Consider the following 11,052-nt stretch of genomic DNA (forward strand, 5'->3'; position numbering starts at 1 on the left):
GCATTTGTTCAACATGTTCAGATGGCAAGAAACCACTGCCAAATACTAAGGGTGGTTCTGTTCAACAAGGCAGTGACCTTTTTTCTTTTAAAAGTGGTGTTTATCAGATGAGATTAATAGTTTTCACCACAGATAGTCATCACATCACCCAGCTGCATGGTTCTGGCTCACAGTGCTTCTTGTGACTGATATTCCTCACATAGTGAGAGAAACAACTTGTGTTGACAATAACAATTGCATTTTGCCACTTCCTTTTCCTTGACCGCCTCTATCTCTGCCACACAGAAGGGCTGGCGGTGGCACTGCATTTTTTAGTGCAGCACACACTGACAGCATCGCATACTGTTGCGTCATTTGACGTACTTCAACAGCTGCCTGTAGCACACACCACATGTACCATACACACAGAAGAAGTGGTCAAGGTGCGGAAGGCACATGTGAGTAAAGAAAGGTAAACAAGTCTGCATGTCTGACAGATGTCTGGAACATTTGGTCGAGTCTCAGTGGATCTTTTCAAGGCTTTACGTTTTGCTGTTTATAATTTTGATGCCATCTATTTTCATTCCAACAGGCAATGACTGGAGATATTCTATACTTGACTATTGCCAACAAATCTCATGAAAAGACCAAACTAACAATGAATTGATCCATTAACAAGTATAATCTGTGGAGCCAAAGCCTGGATAAGTCAGAAAGTACTGTGAGACAGTAGCGCCAGCCTTATCCTTTGATCAGGATGTTCTCTCTGACTTAGGTTCGCCAGTTCTGTAAATATTTGTCAGCATGTGGGGTTGTAGATGATTGAAGTGGACATGAAGGACTGTGAGACTGAGGCCTGGACTCACTGTTTTCTTGGTAAAGAGGGTCTTCGTGGCACCCAGGTGTCCAGCCCTTTAAATTGTTCAACTAAAGCAAATATCCACATGCTCTGAATTCCATTCTCACCTGAAAAGCCTAAACCTAAACCACCGAGCCAGTAAACCAGATGTGCTTTGTTTTTTGCTTTTATAGATGTTATCTGATGCTGGAAGTTTAGTCTGTCAGTCAGCGCAGCCTGTGAGGGCAGTTTGCTAAAAACACAAACACGTTTTCCAATTCATTCAAAGACCTTGCTTTAAAGCTGCACAAGGCCAGATATTTATCTGTTTCTTTTAGTGTCCCTATGGTGTCTTTTGGTATAAAGCAGTGCAGACAGCCCGGGAAATATGAGCATGGCTCTGTGCAATTTGATGAAGTCACATCTTATAACTCCTGGTTGTCCAGTAAAAGAAACGGCCTCATGTGAGGAGTGAAATGATTTATTGGAGCATCTCTGTAGGATGTTGGTGAGATGAAATTACATTATGGTATGCTGGGTGGACTGGTTGACCGATCTGGGAGGGGATGGATGGAGATCATTGAGCCCAAGCTGGAAAGGACTCAGATGGGTGTGAAGTCTCTCTTCAAAACTCCTCATATCTAATTGACCATTTGCTTTGCTTGTCAGTGTCATCCTGAACAACCCATGTGACTGTTCAAAAAACAATTCATATGGGCGGTTTTCGATCTACCGCCACTATGATTAAAGGTTAGTTAAAAGATGAATTACCTTGTTATGGTCAGGAAAATTTTGCTGTCATTGTCAAACTTTTAGCACTGCATGGGCTGTGAACCATGATCTCCTGTGCCATGGTTATGTGTTTTGCTGACCCAGCATCCATCCCATGCTATTTTGAAGTGCTAAAGCAACAACACGCTACTTCCACCTTTGTTACTTCCAGAAAACAGTAATTACTCCCACAACCAGAAAATAGTGTTTGTCATAAAAACATAAACATATATTATTTTAATAGAGAACAAACAACCAAAGCTATAATTTACAGTCTCTCTTTCCAGTGAGTTCCTAGAAAAGAAAGAAAAGAGGAGCACAAGGTGGATGGAGAAATCAGAAGAGAAAACATATAAGATGGAGTCATTGAGTATACTTATATTCATTTGGCTGTGGGTGTTCAGGTTCCATTAGAGTTGTGGTTTTATTTAATTATTTACATTATGGAGCCAACTTTATTCATTGATCATCAGTACATTCAAATCTCTTGCTGCCTCTTGTGGCTCTCTGTGGGTAATATTAGTTCTTTTGGGTTTAGATGTTTAAAGCAGTAATAACTGTGTTTTGACTACTTGCATGATAATACATATTAACGTTTTATCACCTTAAAAAGTTATGGCTACCATTTTAGCAAATAATCACATATTGAACTCTGTTTTGCTCTCCACCAACTCAAATATCTGGCGCTTTAGTTGTTAAATGCTCCAATATGTTCACCAGCTAGTCGCTAACTGGGTTTGACTGTTGTTTGATGCAGGACATGCAGCGTACACTGGGTTTATCTGAGCTTTTTCACTGAAAATAGCAGTCTGCTGCATTTAGAAACAACATTGATGAGAGCAATGAGAGTGACATAAAACATTAAAGGTAATAAAAAGTAATAAATATTGAAGGTAATAAAACCAAAACAATGAGCTGAAAGACACTAAAACACTGAGGGGAATAGGGAGTTGGATGATAATTTTCTGGTAGGACAACGCTTTAATAATCCCATGAAGTTACTGAATAGTGATTTATTTATATATTGTAATTGCTCATTGAAATAGCCCGTTAAACCTGAATATTCAAGCTATATTCCCCAATTTCACTGCATCAAAGATACAAAAATCTGTTTTTAAACTTTTAAAACAATCAAATGTTGTTGGCCAGAATGATCTGCCTATTCCAAGAAACTCTTGTAATTTATCCTGACACATTGACACAGTTGCAAATGCTGCAATCTCCTCTAGACTTTAAAGATCAATCCAAGAGTTTTTACACAAAAGCATGTGTTTATAATGAAGGGTGTGGCTGAGGGAATCGGCCATGATTCACACAGTGACCAAGCTGACTGAATTACTCTTAACAATAAAAAGACAATTAGAGTCTGGGACTTTTTGTGTGATCTGGACTACTTAGGCATGAGGAATCACTTCTTGTATGACACAACATCAATAAAAATGTTTGATTTGAATGTGTGTGGAAATTAGATCAACCCACTGAACTCAGGCATTACTATTCTGTTCCATTGGCCTACACAGCTGCTCCACCCATTACATCTCCTCATACCATCTTTAAAAAGTAAAGAAGCCTAGACCTGCAGTGTCTTCCTGTGTCACTATCAGCATTTGAATCTTGTTTAATGGACCTGGACTTTGCCTGTTGCATCCTGAATGGATCAGGGCTCTATTGAGTGTGAGCTTTGGTCCACTGTATTTAGAAAATCACCCTCTTGGAGTTCATCTTAAAGAGTTTTACCTCACAGTGGGCTGCAGCTGAAGAGAGGTGTGAAGAGACCTCTTGTCCGGAAATCACATTATCTGCTTTATACAACAACACAGCAGTTGACACCAGCCTCTGCCAGGAGCTGAGTGGATTTTGATTTACTTTTCCCCCCTCTTCTCCAACCAGAGGCCTGGCCACCTATTCAGACTCAGTTCACAGGGCTAATGAGCATGAAGGGTTAATGTTTCCCATTCCATGGGAACCACTGAGGCTTTAAGTTGGCCTTTCTTTACATTGACTGAACTGCAAAGTCAAAATGACCAGCGTTGCAGAATTAAATGCATGTGGAGGGCTGTAAACAACTCACTGTGAAGTTCATTTGCTAAGCTAAGGCGCCGGGAAGGACATCAAGATCACCACTTATCTAACAAAGGCTCTTTGTGGGGGATATACACTGAATTCAAGATATAACTGAAATTCACTACCATTCCCTAAATTGTGCACTAAGATACAGTAGGACATGACAGAATCTCTGCCAATTTGCTTGTAATTCATATTGTATTTTTACCCAAACTAAATGCATCAACAGGAAATTGTATTCATCTCTTTGTGCTGTATATAATGCACCATGTTGCTTTTGAAGTAAGGCAACAGTTGAAGAGATATTTTAACTTCTGGAGAGAAACAGAACAGAAAACTTGCTAATATTTTTATACAGATTTTTTTCTTTAATTATTTGTTTGCAGTCTCAACTTTTTTTCAGTGTGTTCATAGAATGAGCAAATGAGAATAGGAGTGTAGATAACCGTTTATTTTCACTTCAATTCATCAATAATGAGGGTTACATGTATATACTGTATATATATTTGTGCTTCATTTTCAGGTGTCAGCTTCTGAGTTAATCTCTAAATATTATATCTCATCTTTTCTAACTACTTTCCTGATTTCTCAGACTTGTTGTTAGACCTGATGTTGCCTTGAGCCTTGATGCTTTCCAACCTAAAAAGTGCCAGAGATACATTTTCTCCATCTTGTTCACTCTGTCAAGTCTTTTAAATTCAGATGTTCAAAGCTCTCTTTGGATTCCTGAGTTCATCTTGACAACAGGCTTTCCATGAACACCATTTTAGGCCAGATAGTCACTGCTGAGGTCTTTGAGAGGTTTCCTAGGGTGACAAATGATTCTGTGCTTTTTCAGAGGACCTATAACTCCTGTTAGCAACTCCCCTTGCCTTGGAACTATTCTGTTACAGGCGCTGGGAAACAGATTTTTCCATGCTGGGAATGGGAATTGTTTAATGCTTGGTGCTTTTAGGGGGCCAGTCCTTTCACTATATTGTGGTATTCTGACAAATGGAGGTATGGTGGGTGAACTATATCTGCTAAGTCTCATGTTCAGTCCCAGCTACATATGTCCTATAGATGTGTTTAGTAAAGTAAATAATGTCAATCTAAATGCTACATTAGTTTAGCTGTGGAATTAACAGCACATTAGAAATAAAACAAAAGGTAACAAAGAGACTGAAGGGCCCACAGTGAAAGGAGATCAAAGTGATAATTATGCTCAAAAATGGAAATAAGCAGCATTTGAAAAAACATTTGGTAATGAACAGTACCAGGAAGAAAATCCATCTGTATCATCTTTTTCGGAAAGAAGGATGCAAATACAAGTTGAAAACCAGGTGCAATGTAAAATACTTCTGGTTAGATACAAAATTTGTTCAGTGTACAAATCTGATTGTATCCTGTGTAGGACTAACCCCAGTTGTAAGAGAGGTGGAAATGCACATTCAGCTCATTCTAGCTGAATGCTGATGTCAGTATGCTGATATCGTCACAATAAAAATGCTAACATGCTAATGTATGTAATTTTCACCATCTTAGTCTAGTTGCAGCATGCTAGACTAAGATGGTGAAAATTACATACATTAGCACGTTAGCATTTGCTAATTAGCACTAAACACAAAGTACAGCTGAGACTGAGGAAATGTCCTAAAGAAATGATTGACAAAGGTCCCCTGTTAGATTTGAACCTGGAACATCACAGTTCATGGTTGGTGCCTTAGACTGTAGACCACAAGAGTCCCCGCTGGAGCCATTTTTACAATGTATTAGTGTTAACATACTTCTCTCGACTCCACTCCCAACCAGACTTGGATCAACCAATTATCTTGTTTGACGTGTTAGTCCACACGACACATTGTTGAGATTTGGGAGACATGTACGTCTCCTCTGCAACCTACAATTACCCAGAACAGCCTTTGATGCGTAGGTTCACAGAGTAGGTTATGTGTATTTTTGCAGAGGCAAATGTAAATCAGGTCAGAGGTCTCACAGCTAATGGTGACTATAGGTCTCAGTCATTTTGTGGTGGTAGAGCCAGGTGTTTCAGGAGATTAAATGAGTTTGGTGTTGCACCTGAAGTGATGCTTGAATATTTGCTGTGATTTATCTCTTTTCTTTTTGAGAACCTTACATGATACAGCAAGGCTTGCAGCTGGGGCTTCAAAGTCAACACAAACCACTTAAGCTCATTTCACTGGCGCCTTATCATGTCGTCATATCTAAATCTTGGCTCAGGTCAGACTGGAGTCTTTCCTCAGGAGGAAGTTGAGGCTGTGGTCTAAATCAATAAATCTAAAGGATCAGGGCTGTGAATGTGGGGTTAACAGTGAAGATTTCATCCGCAAGAATTTATTGGCGGAGTCTGTGTCCCTGTACCAATCTTGTTTTAAAGTGAAGGATTGATGGTCTTCAACTGAAAATGAGATACTGCAAAATACAGACAGACCACAGCCACATGTGTGATGTCAGCAGTGTGTGGATTTGATTATTGGACGTCTTAGTACAGGATGCAGTCAGGAGTACATCAGAATGCTACAAAATCTTCACACTTGATGATCTTGTAAGGCTTTGAACACAGTTTACCATGAGATTAAGAACACATGCCAGAAGACATGAAGTACTGACAAAACCTGATGTCTGCAATTCTACCTTTCTTTAAGAATGTTTGCAGTAGAATGTTATACATTCAGACTCTGTCAGTTTTTCATATCTTTGTTCAGTTCAGTTAGCCATTGAACTTCACACTTTTGCTTGCCTGACTGCCTGTTTGACTGACAGTTTCATTCATCTTTAAGATGGAACTGACTTGGAATGAAAAAAATTGAAAAAAAAAAAAAAAATAGCTTGCATGTAGTAATCTACATTTGCCATGTTGCTGTAGCTGAGTTGCCACGTTTCTTTGGGGGTAGCTAGCGTAGTGAAGTTTGATTTAATGTAGATTAACTATACTTTCCAAGTAGCTTGCCCAACATTGACTAAATCCATTTCGTTTTGCATGACTGTCCAGTGTCAGTGTTCTTGTCTGGCGATAGATCATGGTGGTGGGTTGGTGGCAGGACCCAGAGAGACTGATTAGGGTTAATGGAAATGTTAATATGGACAAATAGAAAGACATCCTTGATAAAACCCACCTCAGATTGCACAGAAGGATTTATCTGTCATCATAACAGCTTAAACAACACAGCAACTGTAGGACACCTAAAGGAAAATCTTTAGTGTCTCAGGCAAAACTTACACAATAATTCTGCTAAAATCACAAACAACCTCCCAAAACCTGAAGATCACAGTTAACTGACACTCAGTCAGAGCTTGGGACAAATGGGTCTAAGGTGGTAGAAGCATAATCAAGGGGATTAAAATTCCTGTTTATCCTGAAACACCTATCCTAGGCATATGCAAAGTAAATTGAAAGCTGTTATTGAACCATTTGGAGTACATGCATGGCTTTGGTCTCTTCTGAAAGGTAACAATCCAAAGTTTTATGCCTAGAAGTCAGAATGACTGCAAGTGCTACTGTTTATTGTTATAGGATTTATTTCCACCTGGATATTTTTTTTGCGAATAAACACCTGCGGATGACTGCGGATATCTGGGCCTTATTAGCTGGAAAACACAATGGGACCACAGCATGAAGCCTTACCCAAGTCCAGGTTCAATGAAAACTGATACCACAGAACATATTTGACATATTTTTTTCTGATGGTATGTATAGGTATTCTCCAAAAAACAGACCATTTACTATATTTATCGAGACGAATACCTATATTTATATTTAGGCAATCTTTATTTAGGGAATCTGTGATTTTTGGGTATCTGCACATTATATTTAGGCTGTATATTTATCATTTAAAACCCTGTGTAATGTCTCTAGTTGCACAGAATTCCTTGATTTGGCTGTAAATAAACCCCTAAAGGAGCATATCTTTATCTTCAGAATTTCATTAGCTATATGACGCACCTAATCATCTGTATATTTGATTACTGGCTGGACATTTACATGAAAGAAGGAAATGTGGCCCTTCTTTTCAACATGGACTCCCATTGGCTATTGTTGGCTGTGGTGGTGACATGGAAGATCTTAATTGGTCAAGTGTCAGTCAAAATGTCTGAGTGCAACACATTGCCTGGGCGTACATGCTTATTAAAGTAACAATGGAGAAAACAGCTAATTTGAAATGATAAAACATCTTTTTGTGAATTTGGACTAAATATTTTACTGGATTGGATTATGTGGACTTTTTCAAGTGAAACCAGACTCTTTTTGTCCAAGTGTTATGATTGACTTCTTCCATGTTAGTTGCCTCAATTTTGTTTGTTTGTTGGTGGCATTGATTGTAACTGCTCTTGTGATTGTGTCTTGAAATGGTTTGCATCAATCAAATCATAATAATAATTGTAGCCTTCCAACAACGTAGAACGTAGTAGAAACCTAAAAGTAGCTGTTGTTTACAACAGTGGGTGGAGTTCTTAAATGTGAGGGTAATGTTAGAGTTCTAAATTCTGCCCTGGTGCTTCCAAAAGCACAGAATGAAAGATCTGACAGATGAAGTCATCTGTCAATGAGGTGTATTTATGTAATTTTTAAAATTACTTTGCAAAAAATATAAAATACATTTTCAACTTGTCCATAAAGTTGACGAACTTAAATGCGAAAAAGTTAAGGGCCAGGTGTAATTACTGAGATAAGTGCTAACACACACACACACACACACACACACACACACACACACACACACACACATATACTCACACACATCAGTGGTGGAAGAAGTACTCAGATCTTGTGCTTCAGTAAAAGAAGCAATACCACAGTGAAGAAATACTCTACGAGTAAAAGTCCTGTATTCATGAAAGTTTTGAAGTAAAAGTACACACATATTTGTATCAAAATATAGAAAATAAAACATATATTGTCATTATCTCTCAGTGTACCTCCTGCCCACTCTGATCTACCTTCATGACAAACTAAAGAGACAGGAGTCTCTGTATCCTTTCCCTCTCTCTTATTCCTCTTTGCTCCCCACAAAAAAGAAAAGAAAAAAAAAAGCGTAATGAGGACTAAATTGGGGTTTTTCCAGCGCCTACATAGATTTAAGTTGCCATGGAGACTTTGCAAAATAAGGGTCGGGCTTAGTTAACTGCTCTCCTAATGTTTCAGCAATCATCTTGGCTGTAATGAAAAGCAGCATGAAAAAAAAACAAAAAAAAAAAAACAGCTCTTTACAGTGTGGTTTTATAGTTTTCATGCCTGCAACTACAGTTTTACAAATGTGTTTAGACTCTTAAAATGTTGTGAATTGTTGTGAACAGGGATAAATTCTTCCTATACATGTTACAACATTTTCCAAAACAGAACTGTACTGCTGCACATATTGTGACAAAGTTGTACATTCAGAGATGCTACACTGAATCCCAGTTGGTCAGAAGAGGTCAAGTTGCTGAAAAAGTGAGGGTGCACCTTTGGGATCCAGCCGGCCACCATGCTGAAAACACCAACAATGAGCGATTCACTTGCCCCACCGAGACTTTGAACATTTTAAACGCTTGCTTGCTTTCACACAACAAAAACACCTTTTGTTATCTGAAGGTGATGGAGCCAATGGATGGCAGGAATCCACTGAAGATGCCAATAGGCTTTGAACCCACCGAGTGGCCTCTGCTCTGCTTTGGCTAGCAGCCATAGCATGTTCAAACTGTGAACTGGACTTAGTTAAACAAGAGCAAAGTTGGTTAAGAGGAAAGTAGGAAAAACAGCAAAAGTTAGGGAGAGAAAAGGAAGAAGCAGAGCGAGAGCTATTCCTCATCTGTAATAATGCTTACTGTTATTATACTCTAAAGGCGTGGAGTGAGACAGCATGGTTTTCATCACAACACGCTGTGTTTGTCTAACAAGTTTACACTAGAGCCCATGCTGATGAGCCTCTCTGAAGGGAGGCAACGTTTCAGAGGACGATCTCACAGCAAGTCAGTCAGGCAAAGGAGAAGCAATCAGCAAGAAATCTAACCCACACACACACACACACACACACACACACACACACACACACACACAAACACTGACAGAAATAAAGCAATGAAATGTATTCTCTTCCCTTCTGCTGAGCATGCTTCAATAACATCTGGCAGCTTAATTGACCAATCACTAAGTCCTATTCCACTTACTTGCCTTTGCCATGTCTGTCCAGGTTACAGCGATAATGGTGCCAGAAATTCCTCCTTTCAGACAGAGATACAGAAAAACAGGCACCTCATTTCTAGCAGGCAACCATCACTTTTGCTGGCTTAAATGACAACTGCCACTAGCAGATTCTATCGGCTGTAGCTAAGAAGCTAATTAAGCTGAGTTTGCAATTAATGTGAGCTGTTGACAACATCGACTCCTGTTGATTTTTTAAATGTTTCCAGCTGACTTGTTTTCAAACAAAAGTCTTGTAAAACTTGTATAAACTTGATGGCTACATACATAATGAGGCTGAGGCTAAAGCTGTTGCTGGCAAATAACTCACTTCACTAATTGAAGATCCACGTTTCAGGAATATAATGATGGAAATAAAGAAACAGCATTGTTCTTGCATGACAGTGTAGCATTAGTTAGTCCTGCTGTTAGTAGTAGCCTTGTCCATGATATTGATAAATGTGAAGCTCAGACTGAGATGTCACTCAAACATACTTACTCACGAACTTGTTCATTTTCAATTTCAATATTGAAGGCTTTTAAGGTGAGGAATAACTTTTGTGCTTAGTAAACGACACAATCTCAGGTAACACAGGTTGGGGTTGCTGGTGTATTTCCCCAAATCCCATAAAGCTGTTGACATTACCCTAAATTGTGGGGAAATATTATTAATTGTAGTTAGTTAATGATGTACTATGTACCTTGAATAATGAACTTTATTTTTTTTTGTAATTTTTTTTACACTCAGTTACTATGCTGTAGGTAATGAACTAGTTAGCCAGGCATGCTAGTGGATTCGCTTCAGGAAAAGGTTTCAGAAAAGCTAGAAAATAAAGACTCCACCCTCCACAATTTATTAGTCTTAACCCCATGCATGAAATCCAAAGACTGACCAGTTACCGTTGCTATGATTGCACAATAACCTGTGCTGAGGTCTCTTACCAGCCTGTTCCATCCCATCCGTCCACTCCCATCACAATCACTCAGCAGATGTCTTTTGAGTCTGAACTTTGCTTATCTCCATTTCAAACAATCATCTACAGCTAAACCCTGGCCCTTGATTTAGGAATTCTTTTGAATTAAAGTGACTACCTTGTTTCTCCTCTGCCAAAATCTGACATCATTTTTGTATGAATCACTGGTTTCTCAGCAGAGCACCTCTATCTAAATCACAGGTTTGAGCTGTATTACATACTTTCTTTTTTTCTTTTTTTTTTTTTATATGCAGGATGCCTGCACA

This window comes from Chaetodon auriga, chromosome 7 (assembly GCF_051107435.1).
Source record: "Chaetodon auriga isolate fChaAug3 chromosome 7, fChaAug3.hap1, whole genome shotgun sequence".
Lineage (NCBI taxonomy): Eukaryota > Metazoa > Chordata > Actinopteri > Chaetodontiformes > Chaetodontidae > Chaetodon > Chaetodon auriga.